Here is a 22,348-nt window from a genome sequence, read left to right as displayed (position 1 = left end):
AGACAAAGGGCAAGGTATGCAGGACGTAAGAATTGGAAAATTATTTGCTGAGAACATATATGTGGATGTACTTGATTGAGACAATGCACAGTGTATTTTGGATGGAAAATTCATTTGTGTGTTGTGATGGTGTAAAGTGAATTAATAAAAAAAAAAAAATACTTATTGATTACCACGAGAGAAAGAGTGGTTTTCAGTGAAGAAACCTGGCAGTCACTATCTCAATCAACTAATACGGGTTGACTTCATCACCGTGGGACAGATCGAAATCATGGACCACCTGCCAGGACTCAACGAGAAGCAGCACCTCTTCTGTGATACTCCTGGCAGAGGCATGACCTGAATTGAATTATGAGGAAACATCAAAAAATCCTGAACTTTCAACGCGATGTACACGCTACAAAATAACTGTTAAACAAGTAAATTTCTTCATTCACATGAATAAAGTATAGTTAGTGTTGTAGTAGAGCTTGGTAGAACTCTGGTTTGGTGAAACGAATTCTTAAGCACAGATAAAGAGCCAGTCCATTCGCTTGGAAAAGTACCATAATGAAAGTTACCATTCATGGGGCTGGGACCATCTATCTCCGTGTGGCTGCAGGTCCCCGGTTCTCAAGATAGAATGTAAGTGAGATCTAGAATCTCTCACCTGACAAATGCTTTTTCATGTGAAATTCATGAACTCCTTTCCCCCCAGACTAAGTTGTTTTAGATCATTGTCTCTTCCGTAGTACAGGAAGAGAAGTTAATCTATAAAACAATGAGACTTTGCTCTGGATGCCAAAATCTGCAATTACATTGTACAGAAGGGCTCATGAATAATTCCTGGGGTATGATCTGACGTTAATCTGGATAGTTAATACAGAGCTGGGGCAGTGCCAGTAAAAAAAAATAATAATAAGAGCTATTAGAACTCGTCAAGTAGATTGAAAACATGTAAGGCTTAAGGCTTTGAGGTTGGAGTTAGTTAATTTTTAGTTTATGCTTTATAACATCCATAAGTTTAAATTTCCAAATACTGGGCCTTAAATGACTGTCTAATCAAAATCAGAAGTCATGATATTAAAAACTTTTTATTGATTGATTGAATATTGAGAGAGAGAGAGAGAGAGAGAGAAATGAAAATGGAACAGTTTTACACCTAAATCTATACTCTGGTTAATTCTTTGAAATTTTTTATTTGAGGGGCCAGTAGGTGGCATGGATCCCACTTGGCCACCTGCATAGTTCGAGTCCTGGACTTGGCAATTTGAAAATCATGCCAAGTAAGTGTGCATACTTGCCCCAAATCCTGAAGATTATTTCCATGGCGCCTTCTCACTTTTTGCGCTAATTAGATTTCATGCTCTCTAGGCATTCAAAACTACCATCATCTTGGGGTTTCTTGTCCTTGTCCTCCTAGGCTAATTTCTTAGATCCTATCCATGTTTTTCTCTTTCTTAGATTCTTTTTCTGCTCATCTCTAGTACATCTCCAAGTAATTCTCTAGAAAAAGTATACAGGGGTAGTGATAACGCTCCACGACCTGAGACTATGTGAGAAGTTTCTGGGTTCATACCCAAGGTCTCGTGCATGCCAGGCACATGTGTGCCTATGATTCTGGGGCTAGCTGAGGCTAGAGATGGATCCTAGCATGAACATTCCTGTTGTGGGTGCTTCTCCTTCTCTGAGAAATTAAATACATTTAAAAAGAGAAGGTCAAAAAGAAAAAAGTATACGAAAGGCAATCTTTCTAAGTCCTTGAGTGTGTCTGAAATATTTCTACATTGGGTCTAGCTAGCATATATTTCTACATTCAAATCATTTTCCTTGGAAACTAACACTCAGAGCTCTCTTTTAATATCCAGTGCTGCTCATGGGAGTCTGATCCAGTTTGACTTGGGCCCCTTCAGCATTAAATCTTATGTTTTCTTTCTGAAAACCTTTAGAATATTCTTGTACTTGCTATGTAGAAATTTCACCAATACATATTGAGACAGACCCTTGGATCTGAAAACTCAAATCATTTTCCTATTTTGAAAGAAGTTATGATCTCTACTTTTTTTCTTTCTGTTCTTATGAGATGCCAGTTGGAGAAGCTGAACTGCTAGAACTGCCTTGATCTTTTCTCAGCCTTTTTACCTTTTCCATCTCTTTTTCTATCATGTCTCTAAGTTTGGGAAGATCTCTTCTTTTTAACTTTATCTTCCCAATTACTAATATAGTCCTTGGCTGAATCTAGTTTATTTTTTAGACTTACATGGAATTCAATTAATTTTAGTAATCACATTTTCAAGAGTTCATCTCAAGAATTCTAGTCTTCCGATTATTCCTTACAATGGCAACTTGCTTTTGAGTTATAGATACGATATCCTCTTAAATCTCTAAGGGTTTTAGGTTCTTATTTTAAGAGACAAACCTTATTTGTCTCTCCCATGAGTGAGAGAGGCACCTCCAACAGGGTCTCTACATGCAACCCATCCCCTCACCCCACCCCAGTCTCAGTCAACCTGGACCACAGACAGACACACATACACACGTGTGTACCCAGCATGTTCAGGGGGTTCCAGGATGAAAGGGCTCAAGGACCTTCCCGTTGTGGGTCCAGTCACATTACTGCCATGCTACCTGCTTGGCCCCTCTCCTATGGTTCTAATGAAAACTTCTCAAAAGTTCTCTTCCTCCTGGCATTCTCCCTGCTGTCTCTAGGGGCAGTTGTTCTGCTTTCTCATGGTTCAACTCCTCTTTTACACTGATGCTTTTAGTTACCTGGTTATCTTTGTGCTTTGTGGTAACAAACAGAGGGTCAGTTTGTCCTCAGTTTTCTCTTAGTGGAGGTTTGAGCAGCATTTTAAAAGACATGAGGAACAGGGACTGGGAAGGCCTGAGTAAGGCAGCCCAGGTTAACTGTAATGTTGCATGTTTTACCTGCAAGCAGAAAAAAGCAAATTACATTCAAGGTAAATAAGTTACTATGACTAGGAGGGAGAGAGAATTTGGAATATTCATAGTGTCAAAACTAAACAAGATATAAGAGCTGAGAGACAATAAACTCCAGAAAATGCAGGAGAAGAGAAACAATGAGTTCCAGGAGGTGAGGAAGTTCTTGCACAATCTGAAAGAGGAACTACACACTATAGAAAAGAATCAAATGGAGCTATTAGAGACGAAGGGTGCAATACAGGAAATCAAATCCTCCCTCGAAAGTATTAAAAGCAGATTAGTCCATGCATAAGAGCAAATCAAGGATGTTGAAGGCAAGGAGCAAAACCTTGTTGCTCAAGGTTTTTAAAAAATGCTCTAGTAAATGTTGGAGTCAGATTTTGAAATCAATCAATATGATTACAGAATTCGCACTTTTCACCACTATAATATTCTACAAAATTATACACAAATAGTCAAAAAAAGAAAACTAACCCAAATGCCCTTGATAGAACAATGGTCTTTGCAATGACCTCAACCACTATAAACACAAAATGCCCAGGTTCCACTTTGGTTTCAAAATTTTGACCATGAGTAGAAATGTTGAAACAAAAATTTTCCATAGAAGCAGAAAGAAATTGGGCTGAGGAAGAAAGAGACAAGGATGAAAATGCTTGCCAGATGGGTAGTTTGGGGAGAGATTTCTCTCCTAGGCAACTCCAACTCCTCCCACTAAATGACTTTTCAAGGGCTGTAGGCAGGATTTCTAACCAGGCCACGGGCAAGATATCACTTGCACAGGGTTTCCGATCAGAAGCAGCTCTGCTGCCTCACCCAACTGGCCCTTCCAAGGAAAAGGGTTGAGGGCAAGGTCAACATTTTTAACTGGCAGAAGAATGAGGATTATGAGGAATCTCTGGGCACTGAGAACTGGCCTCGGTTTTCCTGGAAAATGACTACTTGTTTATTTTATTTCCTTGGAATTTAAAAAGATGTCATGAATATTATGTTCTTGCCAAGTTCAGCTGACTCTATCCTGCAACCTTAATCCCTGGTGGAAAGGAGAGAAGCTTCCTGTCTATGAAAGGGTCACCCATAACCATGTTTTGGGTTGCAAGGCTAACTCCAAAGCCCTTCCTCCTAAGTTTATATGTCTAGAATGTAGGTAAAGATTCCACAGACAAACCACATGCCAGAGCATCCAGGAGCCTATGTTAGACTATGTTCTCAATTATGCTTTAAAATAGAATTACTTAAAATGGTAATCAGTATAAACAAATACACTGACTAATGTAGTGTATTATAAGCCAAGGATTATGATTAATAAAATTCTGTGTGCCTGGAACCAATATTACAAAACAAACAAGTAGCAAATGCTGAGGCTGAACGATGGCATGAAGTAAGACATGACACTTTGCAAGACTCACCCGCATGGACAAGTTCCAGGCTTACACTCAGAAACCTCCCCAGGTGTGCCCAGCACATGTGTACCCACGATCCAGGGCTGGCTAAGGCTGGGGTGGATCACAGCACCAAGGTCCAGTTGCAGGTGCTCTCTCTCCATCTGTCTGTCTCTTTCACTCATGGAAGAGATGCTGGGTCAGCAGAAAAGTCACGAATATTTTTCTATGTAAAAATGCATCATGACTTTCTTAATGACCCAACAGTTATTCAACCTAACCTTGTTCTTTCTTCAGATTCATGGAAATAAACTTCTGACCTATCTAAGCCTCTACCTTAAAATAAATACTGGGAACCAGCAGTTAGCGTAATGGCTATGTCGCTGGACTCCCACGTAGTCGACTGTGGTTCGCTCCCAGACCCGGTGGCTTAAAACTCATGCCGGGCGCGTGTGCGTGCGTGCCCAAGATCCCGAGAGGAGAATGGAGGAGAAGGGATTGCGGCGTGACCATCCCCCTGGGGGGTGATTTCTCGCTTTCTGGCTCTCTGTCTCTCTCTGTCTGGCAACCGCACGTGCCCTATGGCAAAAAAACTCTCTCCAAAAATCAATAAATACATCCATACATACATACATACATACATACTTTGGAAGCATATTTACTGCTCAAGCACCAGTAATATGTTATTAATATTTTCAGACAGATTGTCCCCATGACAAAGTCCTCATAGGAGGGCTGCTCCTGTCGCGGGGATTGACTGTTGGTGGCGTCGCCGCTAAACTCGTGTGCGGCGGCGGTGTCGGCAGCGGCTGAAGTAGAGTTTGGCGCGATGTCTCACACCATTTTGCTGGTACAGCCCACCAGGAGGCCAGAAGGCAGAACTTACGCTGACTATGAATCTGTGAATGAATGCGTGGAAGGTGTTTGTAAAATATATGAAGAACATCTGAAGAGAAGGAATCCCAACAGTCCCTCCATCACATACGGTATCAGTCAGCTGTTTGACTTCATCGACGATCTGGCAGACCTCAGCTGCCTTGTTTACCGAGCTGATACCCAGACACACCAGCCGTATAACAAAGACTGGATTAAAGGGAAGATCTACGTGCTCCTTCGTCGGCAGGCCCAACAAGCTGGGAAATAACTGAGCTGGAAGCATTAGGGGGATGGGGTGGACTTGGAATGAAGGTGTGTACAGCGTGCTGTAGTGAAAGTTTTTGTATCATAGTATCCTGTTTCCATTTTGTTACACTCTAGCCAAGATCGAATGTACTCCATGAAATGTGAGGATTTTGCTTAATCTCAACCCCTGTTGCCCCTTTTTTTCTTCTTTTTTTACTTAAACATTTTTATGATGATTTAGATGGAGATTGCTCCTTGTCAGTTAATATTGGCTCCAATCTTTTAAACCGTTCATACCTGTTTTGTAACACTCACTGTACTAACCCTTCAAGATGGGGTGGGAGGTGGTGGCACGGTTTAGTTATGTCCTCAAGATAAAGTCTTAGTGAAAAATAATAGTTAAAAAAAAAAAAAGTCCTCATAGGAGATTTTTATTCAGTTCTTCATTTCCTTGCAAGAAGATTTTGTTTATTACCAGTTTATCCCAAAATGCACGGATGGCATTGTTCCTGTGACACACCCACGGAGCCATGAGACTCCTGAACAAACCCACACCTTCCAAGACTTTGACCAAAACAAAATAAGAGAAGGTGGCTGGAAAGAAGATGGGAAGTACCAGATTCTGGGAGAACTACTGTTTGGGTTCATATCCCAGCTCTGCTACTTACTAGCTTTGTGAACTTGGGCAAGCTATGTCATCTCTCTATGCCTCAATTGTATCTTCTGTACAATGGGAGCAATAATTGTGTTTCCTTCCTAGGTTTCTTGTAAATTCCAAATGCAAAATTGCATTAAAAACATAGCACAACGTCTGCAAACGGGAAGAACTCAATAAATAGTATTTACAGTTATTATTCTTTGCTGTGTGAAAACCATCTTTGATGAACTTTTCCTGATAGTCTCAGGATGGTTTAGCCCTTAGCTCTAGCATCTAGTTGACATGGGTTCAAATATTGTTCTATTTACTAGCTTTGTGAATTTTGACATTTTTCTTAACTTTTATAAACCCTTCCCTTATCCATAAGGATGCAAGTGATCAGAGCGTGTCTCCTCTTATGGTCATTAAAAGGATTAAATGAGGACCAGCAGGTGGCGTGGTGTTGGATTCCCATGTGGCCAACCATGGTTCTACTCCCAGTCCTGGCAGCTTGCTTTCCTGCTTTCCCTCTCTCCCCCACTTTCTCTGACTCTCTCTGGTGAGCACATGTTCCATATAGCAAATTAAAATTAAATATAAATTTTAAAAAAAGAAGAAGAAGAAGAAGTAGGGGCTGGCAAGTGGCGTGGTGGTTACGGGTGCTGGACTCCCACATGGCTGATTGCAGTTTGAGTCCCAGACCTGACAGCTTGCTTTCTCACTTTCCCTTTCTCGCTCTTTCTCACTTTACCGCCCCATCCCACACCCCCATCCCTTTTTGGTCAAATTAAAATAAGTAAATAAATAAAGTCAGTAAGACAATTCTTTACCCCCCCCCAAAAAAAAGGATTAGATGAAAAAATACATATACTTCTCAATGCCTAACACAAAGGCAATGTTCAATAAATGTAAATGTTAACTGCTTTGAAATTTTAATTTGTACTTTTTGTTTTAATTTCTACTTGAATCCAGTCATTAAATCAAAATACAATTGATTTTCCGACTAAGATTTGTAGGTTTATTGCAGTTTTATAGATATTTTGGAGTAAACCCTGGTCTAGGAGTCAGTATATAAAGATACTACATAAGACTCTGTCGAGTACTAGCCAAGAGACTTTAGGAAAATATCAGAAGCTCGGGTTTCTTAATTGTGAAATAGGGTGAAAATATCTTCCCTCACAGAGTAGTAAAATTTCTCTGGGATAATGGATAAAGTAAACTTGGCAAACTATTAAAAAAACAAAAGTGTCAGATTTCATCGTTTTCCCAGGAAAAATGAAGACTTGATAGCAAAATAACTATAAAACATAAGATATAGCTATAGAGTAGTTTCTCTATCGGCTAGAGTGAATTTCTGTTTCAATAGTTAAAAATCTCTGGGGCTGGTGCTGGATGGAAGGACAAAACTCCATCTGCAGCCATCAGTTAATTTGTGGATACGCCTTGGGGAAGAGATGCCAAGAGAACAGCGACACAGACTAACCTTCAACATATGGAGAAATGGGCTGAGCCTTGCTTCTAAGTGCCAGGTCACATCTTTTGGGCCGTAGAGTATGCTTTGGCATTTGGTGGATAATGTTTCCTTCCTTCTAAATGTCTCAATAAACTCTCCAATGCAAACAAATGGCTAACCGTCTGAAGGTCTGTTTATCTCTTTCTCTACCCTTTCTCTTCCACTTTCTCTCTGAAAATAAATCCATAAACATGTCAACAAAATGTGTTAGGCAAGTGTTCACAGTTCTGAGAAAATAATTTTAATTGAAGCAGGCAAAAAAATTCATAATCATTCCCATTTCTCAAAGTTGTGTATTTTTCCCTGTTCTTACATTATTTTTTTGAAGTCTATACATTTTTTCCTGTTTGGATTTGTGAATTGATTTATGGCTGAGAAAATTAAGAGATCGAAGGTGCAAGAAAACTCACCTGCTTTGCATGTACCTTTTGCTTCTCTACGGCAATAGCATTGGTCACCTACACCTCTGGCCATTTGGGCCTCCGTCTGAGCCCAACTCCTGCAATGTCCTATCATTTGTCCTGTACCAAACGCATTTGTTCGGACTAGGAAGATGCCCAGAGGAGTCAAACATTTTGATAAACTCATGAAAGAGGAAGAGGAGGATTTTTTTACGTTTTAGTTTACGAAGAACAAATCAATGTGCAAAGAAGCACGCATGTTACCCACAATTACCTGCTAATAACCTATGGTCAGTGTGAGATCAGAGAACTTTAAAATTATTTAATTTTATTCATTGTCATTATTTTACTTTTTAAAAGTTGACCAAAGAGGGGCCAGCAGGTGGTGTGATGGTTGGTAATGCTGGATTCCTACATGGCTGATCACAGCTGAATTCCCATACCTGGCAGTTTGGTCTCTCTCTCTCTCTCTTTCTCTCCTCTCTCTCTCTCCCTCCCTCCCTCCCTCTCTGGTCAAATTTAAATTAATTAAAATTCAATAAAATAAAGTTGACCAGAGAGAGACAGAGAAAGTGAGAAAGTAAGCTACCAGGTAAAGGACCCGAACCATGGTTAGCCATGTGGGAGTTCAGCCGCCCTAACCACCATGCTATCTGCCAGCCCCAAGATCAGAGAACTTCATCCTGGTATCAGAATCTAGCCCCCATTGTTCTATTTAAAAGAAAACCTCCATTGGGAAAAAAAAATGAGAGAGGACTTCGGGAAGATAAATATGCATTTATTCAATATGTATTTAATGTCAGCTCTAAACAAAGCACTGCAGGACACAGAAAATGATTTTAAAATGGCCTACTCTGGGCAGAGTTTTTGCTCTTGACAGTAGATTAGAGCTCACAACGAGCCATGATTCTTGCCCACTCCCTACACTATTACAGAACCATCATCTCAAATGGGTCATGCATGCCCCTGCCTCAAAACCCTCTACAAGGGTTATCGGTTCCTCACTCCTTCATCCCCAGCTCTGCATGACTTGAATCCAGTCACTTTATTTCCATCCTTTAATCTCAGCATTCCTTGACCCAGTCCAAGTTCATGTAGCTCTCCACAAGACACCCTGAGTTGCAGCACCCTGCCCTTGCCCTCGGGCTCTTACTGCTTCAATGGCATTTCCCTTCTTCACCTCCAAGCCCTGCACTGCCTCAAGCCTACCTGGGCTTCACTTCCTTCAGGCAATCTATCTCCTTTTCCTTAAACAGGACACACTCATCTCACTTCCCACTGCAGCTGGCTTTGTCCCCATGCTAAGGAGAGCCCATCTCCAGTCCCTGCAGCTACAGAGTAGTACACAGTCACTCTCCTTGGCTCTTGCTGTGAGCCTGTGCAGGCGAGACCACGAAGTTATCATCACAGGTTCTCAGAGCCCAGCAGCCTAGTTCTTTGAAATGCTCAAGAAACCAGTTGATCTGGATGAAATAGAATACTATGCAGCCAGGGCTAAATGTCTTCAGAGACACTCCTAAAGAGTTTGAAAAGTCCAGTGGAAGAAGAGAGAGTCTGAAGTTACAGGATCCTTCAATGAGCCTTAAGAACTTGCAAAGTCAACAGATCGACAGATTCTAAAACCTCAGAAATACATGGAGATAAGAGTACATGCCCCTGCGATGTGTCAGTAGCTACTCTTAAACAAACCATGAATTAATATTAGTGTAATCAAGATAAACCTTTGCAAGAACGGTGTCAGATCTGAGGCAAGTGTGATCAGACAGAAAACACAGACATGCAAAGGTCTTGGGCCAGGGTCCTACCTGCTGAATGTGTTCTAGGATGGCAGGAAGGTGAGTATAGCTGGAACTGAGGGACATAGCTGCAGAAGGAGAGGTCAAGGGGTAGCTTGAGTCCTGACCAAGCCTGATCTAGTAAGGACTTTGGTTTCTGCTTGAAGAGAGATAGGGAGGGGCCAGCAAGTGGCATGGTGGTAAAAGGCGCTGAACTCCCACATGGCCGACCATGGTTCAAGTCTCAGACCTGGTGGCTTGCTTTCTCACTTCCCCCCTCTCTCTCTCTCTTTCTCTGATCAAAGTGGAAAATAATAATAATAAATAAAGTTAAATAAAATAATTCTTAAAAAAAAGAGAGAGAGAGAGACAGGGAGCCATTAGGTGGTTTTGAGCAGAGGCATTTAGACTGAGGATGTCTGGGAGTGGGAGTAGAAGGGCCAAGCTGGGTGGGTTACCAAGACCAAAACAGGGAGACTTGTTGGAAAGTTATAGAAGGCCAGATGAGTGAACAGGGTTGTAATAACAAAGGCAGAGAGAACCACTGGGTGACCTGGCTCTATTTTCAAGCTGAGCTAACTGAACAGATAAAAAGAATAAGAAGGAATGGGGGCAGGATGAGCCTGATGTGAGCAAACTAATGGCTGGGGGTGCCACAAACTGATGGAGAAACTAGTAGATGCAACTGAGCATTGGCCAAGTAAGTGACAAGGCATTTGGTTGTGGACACAATGAATCTGGGGTATCAAGGACACAATTGCAGGTTAGACACCAGTTCAGCCGGTATCTGGAATTCAGTAGAGAAGGCACAGAAGGACCTCGATTAAGTGTTAGAAACTAACTTGCCCCTGGATATGATCTTCATATCCTTTACACTATTATAATTAGACTTGAGCTTGTGGTTCTCAAACTCTAATGTTGATGAAATCACCAGAAATGCTTATAAAAGCATCAGTTCCTAGGCCCCATCCCCAAAAGCTGATATAGTTGGCCTGTGGTGGGAAGACAGGAGTGGGGAGAGAGAGCAGGAAATTTCTATTTTTAAGCTCTTGGGACTGATTCAGGTGGCTCACAGATCACACTCTGAAAATCTTAGAGTCTTTTCCCTCCCTTCCCAACTCAAATATTCCAACCACCTTGACATTTACTTAATTTCTTAAACCACCCCCCTAAAAATACATCCTCCAAAATATTCAAAGGGCTGGGAAGAGTGGTGTTGGACAGAGACACTTGCTTTGAAGCACTTTTCACCTGATATTTCACTAAGAAAGTCTGAATACTTGTTTTGTTCCATTGCCAGCAGGGGCTGGCCTACAGGAAAGCACGATTGGAAAGTAGATGCAGTGTGGTCCCCATCTGTACCCCTTTCATTAAACGCTACTTGTTCAAATTCCACACGTCCTCACATTGTCCCAAGGTCCTTCAATCTGTCACAAATTTTTAAGATTTGAACAATTTGTTCACACTAAACTCTTACCGAATATGTTACTTTTCCCACGTTTGACTTGAAAGAAGAGGCAACAATGAACAAAGAAGTCACTCTTTTGTGGTGGAATTTTGGACAACGTGGAAGACAGAAGGAGGAGGAAGTCTCATGAACTCTGGGCAAGTGACCTCTGGTTTCCCAGAATTATAAGCCATGTTGCAACTACTGCACTGTTCATGAGATGTGCCTTTGAGAGCTGTGCCTACAGGAATAATTACTGGATTGTCCACTAGGGGCGCCAAGTCTCCCACTGCATTTGCACTGAGGCCATGCTTCACATGGCTGGGACATAAAGGCAGGCCCATGCCTGGGAAACGTAAGATTTTTCTGAAGGAAGACTGGTTTGAGCCCTCCCCGTAAGCCTGGCTGAAACTTTCCTGACCTGCACCATGATCTTTTATCCAAACTTCTCTCCCTTCCCAGAGCTCATACTTGCATCACTGTCTGACAGCTCTCTCAGCTTCCTCCAGTACCCTCCTCATCTTCCCCAAGGCACATTCCCTAATAATTTCTCACACCTCTAAGCCTGTCATGATATCTTCTTCTTAAAGGAGTTGAACTAGCACTTAATCCTAGCTCCTGCAAACTTGGTGCGGCAAATGACCGAGTCTACATCACACCCTCAGCACAGCCTCCCACTTCCACCGCAGCTAAGAGTGCAACTCGTCTTTTAGCTGATAACATCTCCAACAAAGACCAAAGGTTCTACTTTAGGTCGAGAGCTTTCTCTAATACCTAAGTGCAAGGGCAGATTTGAAGTGCAAAGAAGTTAGCCCTCTAGGGAAAACCCTCAGGCAGTGGGAAGCCAACAGCCATCTGTGGAGACACTCAAACAGTTCTGCGGAGAGGCTCACATGAAGGTTTATGGAGATTCCCACCAACAACCAGCACTAACTTGCCAACCATGTGAGTAAGACACGTGGTGGTAGATCTTTCAGCCTCAATTAAGGTGACCTCAACCCCAACAGACATCTGACTCCAATTTTATGAGAAGTTTCAAGTCAGACTCGCTAGCCAAGGTTTCTGAATTCTAGACCATCAGAAAATGTGAAATTCAATAAAGGATGATTCTTGTTTATAAGCTACTAAATATTGGAATGATTTGTTATATCACATTAAAAATAAAGAGGGATACTCTAAACGTCCTAAGTGCTTTGTGTATAGAAAGCAGTCCTATGAGGGAACCACAATTTAATACCCCCATACTAAAAAAAAAAAGAAAAGAAAAAGAAAAACTAGGCAGCGAGAAGTTAAGTACTTAGCCAGGGTCACTCACTTAATAAGTGGAAAAGCAGGGATACAAACAAGATGCTCTGGCTCCAGTCCTTATGTTCTTGGACTCCACATTGCCCTGCCCCAAGTGTGGGAGTTGCCTTAAGAAAATATTTGTATCTTAACTTATTCTGAGTAATACTTTGTATTCTCAGAGATTTACTCTCTGTTTTGAAACTGAAGCATATGATATTTTTAGAAGTTGACTCCAGTTCAGGACATGATTTTGACTTGGAGTAAACATCTTATTCCAGAAAACACACTCCTGATTTTTATAAAGTAGCATTGGGAGAAACTAGCAGATGGCATAATGATTACATCACTGGACTCCCACTTAGTCGACCACAGTTTGAGTCCCGGACCCAGTGGCTTAAACTCACTGTATGCATGCCCAAGATCCCAGGAGGTGAATGGAGGAGAAGGGATTGCAGTGTGGCCATCACCCCTGGTGGAGGGGGCGGGGGTTGATTTCTGTCTCTGTCTCTCTAGTGAGTGCATGTGCCCTATTGCAAAATATCTCTTTAAAAAAATTATATAAGAGATAGATACACATACATATACATACACATATATATTTTATATCTATATAATAAATATACATGTATATAAATAATTGGGAAAAAGTATTCTATGATCAAAAATTCACTTCACAAGCTATTTGGGAGCACATATACTCATCAGAGCAAAAACCACCTCTTTTAGCTCACTAGCAATGATTATTCATTCTCATATATGAGATTCTTTGAAGGAAATATGAAGATACCTAGCAGTGAATCTTCCCTTAATTTCTACAAATCTAGTTAATCGGTGTAATTTTGCATTTGACGTTGTCATCTTGTATTTTTGGCCTTTTCTGTTAGGCATCTCCCTAGTTCAATGATCAGCTTTTTGAGTGAAAGACTAATGGCTCACATCTTTTCCATCCCTTTGTAGTGCCTTGTAGCCTTGATAGTAGGCTCTTAAATGTGGAATTAAAACATCCCAAATCTGGGACCAGCAGTTGGTATAATGGCTATATCACTGTACTCCACTGTAGTCGACCACAGTTCGAGTCCCAGATCCAGTAGCTTAAACTCACACCAGGCACTTGTGCATGTATGCCCAAGATCTCAAGAGGAGAATGGAGGAGAAGGGATTGCAGTGTGGTCATCCACCCTGGAGAGTAATTTCTCGCTTTCTGTCTTTCTGGCCCTAAAGGAAAAACTCAAAAAAAAAAAAAAAGTTTAAAAAACAAAAATACCAAATCTTCCAAAATAAAAACTGTCCTTATTTATTTTCTGAACTTCTTCAAATTCTACACACTTCTCTTGCTTCTAGTATCTATCATTTCTGTGCTGCAGGTTGGGTAATCAGGTAAAAAATAAAGGAGCAGAATTAGCATTCCAGTGGTTATAAATATGCCCATTGGAACCAACCGAGAGACCACTTAGAGCTACTATTCTCAGTTCTGAACCCCACACATTAGGGGTTACATAGGCAAACTGGAGCTGCCTGGAGAAAGATGCAGAGAAAGAAGGGTCTGAATACTTCATCATGAACAGGGCTGAAGATTCAGGGATGTTTAGTCTGGGGAAGACTACACATGGAGCTCATGCAAAGGCATTTGAAAAGTTACCCTGGGAACTACTACTGAGTCATAAAAAACAACAAGACCCTGGCATCTGATAGAAAGTGGTCAGATATGGAGGATCCATTGCTGAGTGAAGCAGATCCTTAGACCATTCTCGGCCTGCAAGCAGCCTCGTCATCAACAAAGAAGCTGAAGTTAACAAGATGCTTCGGGAGAAACAAAAGTTAAGTGAGCCCCCAAAACAATCCACTTCTTTCCTGGTTTTGCAGGAAACCTTGGAGTCTGAGGAAAAAGGGGATCCCAACAAGCCCCTCAGGATTCAGAAGCATTAAAGCTCCTGTCACTAAAGTGGCTGTATTGATTGGAAATGCTTAGAAGTTGCCCAAATGGGACAAATGTGGCACCAACGCTGTCGTCGTGTTTGTGAAACTGCAGGATGTCACTGCCACCCTGAGTGTTAAGTGCGCACCAATTGTGGCACCAACCTGAAATGGAAGGGCATTTCTTTGTGGAGGACCTGATTACTGTGAAAAGCATGCCCAGGAGCAGGTCATGCAGCCTGAGGGCAACGATGTGGTCTACCGTGTTCCCCAAGTGACCCAGCAGATTGGAGAAGAACAGGTGGTGCCAACCAGCTTCTGCCCCAACTTGGTCTCTAGATGTGCTGGTCCTATCCTCCCTTGAAAGATCTGTGCTTGCCTTGGTTTAACCTCTGCCTTGGCTGTGTCGTGCCTGTTTTTCCAACGAGTGGAAATTTCTTGGTGCAGTATCCTGTGCTGGTGTCACTATGTATTTTCCTCACCTTAGCTCTCTGCTGCAAGAGGACGTCAGCCAAATTTGAACCAAATAAATTGGATATGTCCGACAATGATTTGCCTTTACTTGATCTTTTAAAATCTGTAACAGAATTAAGTCAGGGCCAGCAAGTGGTGTGGTGGTTAAAGGCGCTGGATTACCACATGGCCAACTGTGGTTCGAGTCCCGGACCTACTGGCTTGTTTTCTCCTTCTCCCTTTCTCTCTCTCTGTCTCTCTCTGATCAAATTTAAAAATAGCAGCAGCAAATGGAATTAAATAAATAAATCATTATTTTAAAAAAAGAGAATAGAGTCAAAACTGATTATAGAGGGACCAGCAGTTAGCGTAATGGCTATGTCGCTGGACTCCCATGTAGTCGACCGCGGTTCGAGTCTCGGACCCAGTGGCTTAAACTCACGCTGGGCGCATGTGTGTGCATGCCCAAGATCCCGAGAGGAAAATGGAGGAGAAGGGATTGCAGCGTGGCCATCCCCCCTGGGGGTGATTTCTCGCTTTCTATCTCTCTGTCTCTCTCTCTGTCTGTCTGGCGAGCGCACGCGCCCTATAGCAAAAACCTCTCCAAAAAAAAAAAAAAAAACTGATTATAGGGGCCGGCAGATGGCATGGTGGTTAAGGTGCTGGACTCTCACAAGACTGATGGCAGTTCAAGTCCTGGACCTGGTGGCTTGCTTTCTCACTCTCCCTCACTCTCTCTGGTCAAATTGAATAATAATAAATAATTCAAAAAAAATACAAAGAACTGAACATAGACCTAAGGTAAAATCTAAAATGCTAAATCTTCTAAAAGAACACACCTATGAGAAAATGCTTGTGATCTTGTATCAGGTAAAGATTTCTTAGCTATAATACTCGAACAATCCATGAAAATATTAATAAATTTAACTTTAATAAAAATAAAAAGTCTCTTTCGAAAAGTACTCTTAAGAATACAAAAAAAGCCACAGATTGTAAAAAAAATATTTATGAATCACATACCCAATAACTTACATCTAGAATATGTAATGAACTCTCAAAACTCAGTAATAAGAACACAAATAAACATGAAAAAATGAACCTAAGATTTGAACAGACACGTCACCAAAAAAGATATACAGATGGCAGATAAACATAAAAATGACGTTCAGCACCATTAGTCATTAGAAAAATGCAATTCAAATCACAATGAGATACCAATAACACCTATTGGCCTGGTTACAATGAAAAAGACTAAACAGGGACCAGCAGTTAGCATAATGGCTATGTTGCTGGACTCCCATGTAGTCAACCGCGGTTCATGTCCCAGACCCGGTGGCTTAAAACTCACACCGGGTGCGTGTGCATGCGTGCCCAAGATCCCAAGAGGAGAACGGAGGAGAAGGGACTGCGGCATGGCCATCCCCCCTGGGGGATGATTTCTCGCTTTCTGTCTCTGTCTCTCTCTGTCTGTCTGTCTGGCGAGCGCACGCGCCCTATAGCAAAAACCTCCCAAAAATAAAAAGAAAGACTAAACATATAGTAGACTCTTGAACAGTAGTTTAAACTACACAGGTCCACTTATATCTGGACTTTTTTCAATAAATACAGTAGGTATATTTTCTCTTATCATTTTCTCAATGAGTTTGGGGTTTTTTGTTTTTTTGGGTTTTTTTCCCCTCCCCTCTAGCTCAGCAGTCTCCAATCTTCCCAGCACCAGGGACCAGCCTCATGGAAGACAACTCCTCCACAGACCAGGGTTGGAATAAGGGTGAGTGAGGGGTTGGGGTTGGCTCCAGGATGACCCAAGCACACCACATCCACTGTGCACCCCATTTCCACCACTACCATATAACGATATACAATGAAACAATCACACAACAATAGGGTTCACATTCCCATGAGAATCCAGTACTACAGCTGATCTGACAGGAGGCGAACCCAGGCAGAAATTCACTGACAGGGAGCAGCTGCAAATATAGACAGAGCCTAACTCACTCGACTGTCTGCCACTTACCTCCCACCAAGGTGGCTAGAGCAGGGGATGGCCACTAGACCTTCCATTGGTACCATTCTGTGGCCCAGAGGGCTGGGGACTCCTGCTCTACCTTGGTTTACTATAAGAAAGCAACACACACGTATCGCATACAAAATGTGTGTTAATCGACTATGTTATCAATAAACTTGCCAGTTAACAGTATGTTAGTAGGAAAGTTTTGGGGGAGTAAAAAGTTGTAAGAGGATTTCAGACTACGTAGGGGTCAGCATTCCAATCCTCACGGAGGTCAACTGTCCACTATAATAAGTTAGTAAATGTAAAGAAACTGAAATTTTCATAGATTGACGGTGGGGATATAAAATGGAAAAACACCTTTAGTAAACAATATGAAAATTTCTTAAAATGTTAAAAATACCCCAATTATCTACTCCTAGGCATTTAGCCAAAAGAAATGAAGGCATACATCTACCTAAAAACCTGCACATGAGTGTTCATTGCCACGTTTATTTATAGTAGTCAAAAACTGGGAACTAGGAACTGCACAAATGTTCACAAACAGGTAAGTGGGTAAAGCAATTGTGGAGTACCCATACAATAGATTACTACCTAGCAATGAGAAGGAATGAGCTATTGCTACACATAACATCATTGATGAATCCTGGGGGATAAAAAAACGCACACTCGGGAGGCAGGCAGGTGGCGTAGTGGTTGGGGCCAATGGACTCCCACATGGCTGACCGTGGTTCAAGTCCTGGACCTGGTGGCCTGTTTTATCACCTTCCCTCTCTCTCCACCCCTCTCTGGTCAAATTAGAATGGATAAATCAATATAAAAAAGCTGAAAATACAGGAATGAGCAGATATGAAGCAAACACAAATAAAGGAAAAAGTGGAAGTAGCATGTTAATTAGGACGAATAATCAAAAAAGACAATCTGGGTCAATCTGCTGGTCAACAGGTGTCATGGTGGTTAAGGCTCTGGACACTCCCACATGGTCCACCATGGTTCGAGTCCTGAATGTGGTGGTTTGCTTTCTCGCTTCCTCTCTCTTACTCTTTGTCTCTCTCTGGTCAATTAAAATAAATGAATGAAAAAATAAATTTTAAAAAAGACAATCTACTAGATATGAATGTCCTTGACTCAGAAATATTAGGGTCCAGCAGGTGGTGTGTTGGTTAAGGTGCTGGACTCCCACGGTTTGAGCCCTGGAATTGGTGGGTTGCTTTCTCACTCTCTCACCCTCTCTCTCTCTCTCTCTCTCTCTGGTCAAATTAATAATAATAATAAAATAAGTTTAAAAAAAGAAAAATTAGGATTTTAGCAAGTAAGCATCTGTTGTGCGTAGATAGAAATTACAACTTGGGATAATTTCTGACATGATTTTACATAGATGATGATCTAAAATAAAAGGGCCGATGTTGACTTTTGAATCAAGCTAACAATTTTTTCGCAGCTGTGTTGTCCTAGTTGGAAGTTCTCAAATATCACTAATTGCACTGAGGGCATGGTTAAATGATACACTGAGATGGTTTTAGTCTTCTACTCCCAAGGCAGTTATTTCTAAGCAACTAGGTGGATTGAGAGTCTTGAGGGCAAATCATGATTTGTAATCTAACTGATCAGTTGTTATATTAACAAATTATACTTTGGAAGAGACTGACAGTTACTAATTCAACGTCCTCTTATTTGGCTGATCACTGGCAGCCAACAGATGTGACAAATCTTGGATAAGAAATATATTCTAATTCCCTTTCCTGTAGGATTTTTGGGCAATGCAGTAATAGGCTCAGTGTACTGTGGTTCTTAAATGCTCTCATACTTGGTCTAGAGTTTCCATCAGGATGGTAAAGAGGAATACAGGGCTGTACCCAATCTGTGGTGTGCCATGAATACCTTCTATAAAAGAGAACTCCGTATTCATGAAAGTTGTTAACCAGTCCTGCCAAGGAGACCATCTAGAACAGCAATTCTCAAATTAGCTTGGATCAGAGTTGCCTGGAGGCCGTGCTAAGCCATAGATCCCTGGGCCTCTTCTCCAGAGTTCTTTGGTGCCTCCTTTACATCCTTAAGACTTAACTCCTCATTCCACACTGTAGAGAATGTCACTTGCTCACTGCCTCACAAATTCTCCTTTCTGAGGATTGCCTACTCCAGAGGGAGCTGCTTGCCCAAGGTCGCACCTCCATCCCTGGGGCAGGGAGTACGTACTGGTGACTGGTCTATAAAGAGGACATAGAGTCAGTGCCTCAATTCAGGATCATGCTGGAGAGCCACCCTCCTTTCCCATCCACTCCAATAAACCCCCCACATGCACATCTCTAAGAGGAAGGCAACAGAAGCCACACGTCCTAATGCCCCCACCTACCCAAACCTTACCTCCACTGGCACCCAAGTCCTTCTACATTAGCTCAGAAAACTAGATGCTCAGAGCCTCCAGAATATGGTGGAGCCTTTGCCACCTTCCTGGCCTCTACCTGGCCCAGCATGAGGGTGATACTGCCACCTCAGCCAGCTGGATACCCAGTGTGCTCATCTGCCTATGGGACAGTTGTCAGAGGAACCCATCCAGGCATTTGCTCTGCAGTGCTCCATAGGCACAAACTCACAGGCAGGGATGGGAGGAGTGAGGAGCCAGGGGCTGGAGAGGGGATGAATGAGAAGCATGGAGGGCTCCTTCCCAGAGAAGGGTTCTCCCTAGAGGCCAGAATGTCCCACCCTATTCTCATAAACCCCTCAGATGTCACTTCCAAGAACCGCAGGATAAAGAACAATGGCTTAACTGGCACTTTCCTCTTTTCGTGTATTCATACATTCATTCAACAAGCATTTGCTTGAACTCTATTGTGGTGAAGTCTGGGATAAATCCTGGGATATAAAGGGGACTAAAACATGATCTTTTCCATCAAGTCATTCGTAATCTAGGGCAGAAGATGGATAAGAGACAGGCAGTCCCAAGGAAGAACTGGGAGAGGCAATACACACAGTGATTAAGAACATGGGCTCTGGAGCCAGAAAACCCGCCTCTGAATCCTGTGTGACCTTGGGCAAGTCATGTAGCCTCTCTGGGTCTCAGTATCCTCACCAGTAAAATAAGGAGGACAGCAGTGCCTACCCTCATACAAGGTTAGTATAAGGTCTAAAGGAGTTCCTCCATGAAAAGTATTTAAAACAGTGCTGGGTGCAGTCCTGGTTGCTAGCTACCATCAGTACTAGCATGACAGAGAAGGGTGCCAAGCATACCCAAAAGGAGGTCAGGAACCTAGACATGAGACTACCTATCCCTAAGAGCTGCCGCTCACCCGTCTATAGCATGTGCATATCTAAACACGACTCCAAGATGCTTTGAGGGGGAGAGCTGTGGGCTGGAGGTGCCAGCCGGTGGGCACCTGCCTAGCACCTGAGCAGCAGTCACTGAGCACAAGAAGTGGTCGGGGCAGAGGGGATCCTGCTTCACTTGGATTCCCAGGAGGCTGCCAGGGGCATCTGCTGAAAACAGCCAAGGTGGTTCTCATGTTCAAGCAGCCCCCCCCCCCATGCCAGGACCCCTCCCAGGCCCTTCCCGTCATTCTGACCCTCCACCTCTGGACCCATTTTCCTCTTGTTTGTGAATGCCACTGACAGTCTATGGTTTTGCACACACATCAGCTTCCTTGGCCAGAGGGACTATCAACTCCACAGCACACACTGGCAGGAAAATTTCAGAGTAGTATGGACCATCACTTTCGGGAATTTAGTCCTGTCCATGAACACTCAGGTCAGGAAAGGACGCTGGATTACACATGAACGCTGGAGCTCAGAGCAAGGCTGGTGGCTCCCCTGGACAGCGACTCCCAGGTCAGCAGGCGGGGAGAAAACAGGCCAGCTGGCAGCCCATCACTGTGCAAGGCAGACTGTACCCTCCTCTCAGCCACCAACCAGAGGGCAGTCCTCACGGACTGCAGGAGGGAGTGAGGAGGGTGCAAATACAGAAGGGCCTGCTTCATGCTTACTCTGCTCGTTCTTGCCTTCTCTCCAATTCCAATTATAAAAAAGAACAGAAGTTGGAACCAAGACCTTGGGACAACCTAGATGCCAATCTCAGTCCAGAACACAAGATATGAGCCTGGGCCAGCAGCCCTCAGCAACATCCAGCTGAGCCACGCTAGACTCCGAGGGCTGAAAATACCCGAGCATCTGATGAAGCAGCTGCGGGTTAAATTTAGCCCTGGCAAACCTGGGACTAATCTGGGTGCTAGAAGCAGCAGAGTGGACCAACTGATGTGCCCACCACAGGTGTAAGAGCCTCTGCTACCACAGCCAGCACGATGACCACGACACACCTGGGAGGGAAGGCAAGCAAGGGAAAGGAGGGCCAGTGCCCAAAGGCCATTCGCGCCTTGCAGTAGCATTGGCAGGACCTATCAGCCCAGCACGGCCATCAGCAGCTACCAGCCAAGTAGCACCAGTGAGTAAAACAAAGACGTAAAGGAAAGGGAATAGTAGAGACTGTGATAACCTGCAGAGCAAATGGCCCATCTGAACTGCTGAATAGATTTTATTATTATTTATACATTCAATCATTATACATCACTTAGGTTGTAAAGAGACTTTACCCAGCATGATATACACCTCAGTCCAGCCCAGTTGAGAATACTGTACACATCCTCATCAACAGGTAATAAACCATATCTGTGTCCCATAAATATCTTACCTATTTTCTTCCCCTATTTTCCTTTCCTACATTCCTCCCCTCTCCCACTCTCCTTCCACTTTGTCCCTAGTGTCCATAACAATTTTCAATGCTTTTATGTAAGTTTTGTTATAGGACCTAGGTGCCCATAGGAGAGCGGGAAAGTGAGAAATCACACCCCCTGGGGGAGGGGGTAGCTGAAGAGGGGTGGCCACATTGCACTCCATTCTCCTATTGAGAGTTGGGGCATGAATGTTCGTATGCCCAATGTGTTTCTCAAGCCACCAAGTCCACAACTGGAACCACACAATCAGCCATGTGGGACCCAGCACATTAACCTCCACACCACCTGGTGGTCCCTGAAATTTAGACTTTAAATCACCCGGGGCCACCAAGTGGCAGGCCTGGTAGTTAAGGTGCTGGTCTCCCACACTGCCCATTGCAGCTTAAATCTCAGACCTGGGGACTTGGTCTCTCCTTGTCAAGTGCACATGCCCTGTAGCAAATTTTAAAATAATAAATAATTCTTTTAAAAAAATGTTAGTCAAATAAAATTTAGCAGTTGGTCTGAGGTTTTCAGTGACACCTTGGCCTACTAGTACAGAGTAGCTAACCCTGTAGGTACTTTTTCACCATCAGCCATTCTTTGCATTTTAAGAGGCTCTGGGCCCAGCAGATGGTGTAGCAGTTACATCGCTGGATTCCCATGTAGTTGACCACGGTTCAAGTCCTGGACCCAGCGGCTTAAAACTGACACCAGGCACGTGTGTGTGTGTGTTTGTGTGTGTGTGCCCAAAATCCTGAGAGGAGAATGGAGAAGGGATTGTGGTGTG

The 22,348-nt window shown here is 42.9% G+C and overlaps 1 long non-coding RNA gene and 1 pseudogene across 1 annotated transcript in view; one reads left to right on the top strand and one right to left on the bottom strand.

The window, feature by feature from the left end:
- Positions 1 to 22,348, bottom strand: part of LOC114007927 (uncharacterized) — a 159,311-nt gene that overhangs the window by 62,531 nt on the left and 74,432 nt on the right. The window lies entirely within an intron of this gene.
- On the top strand, positions 5,113 to 5,761 carry LOC102492957 (enhancer of rudimentary homolog pseudogene; annotated as a pseudogene).

This window comes from Tupaia chinensis, unplaced genomic scaffold, assembly GCF_000334495.1.
Source record: "Tupaia chinensis unplaced genomic scaffold, TupChi_1.0 Scaffold000255_1, whole genome shotgun sequence".
Taxonomy (NCBI): Eukaryota; Metazoa; Chordata; class Mammalia; order Scandentia; family Tupaiidae; genus Tupaia; species Tupaia belangeri.
Note: the sequence above shows the minus strand (reverse complement) of the source record. Positions and strands in the feature narration are given on the sequence as shown.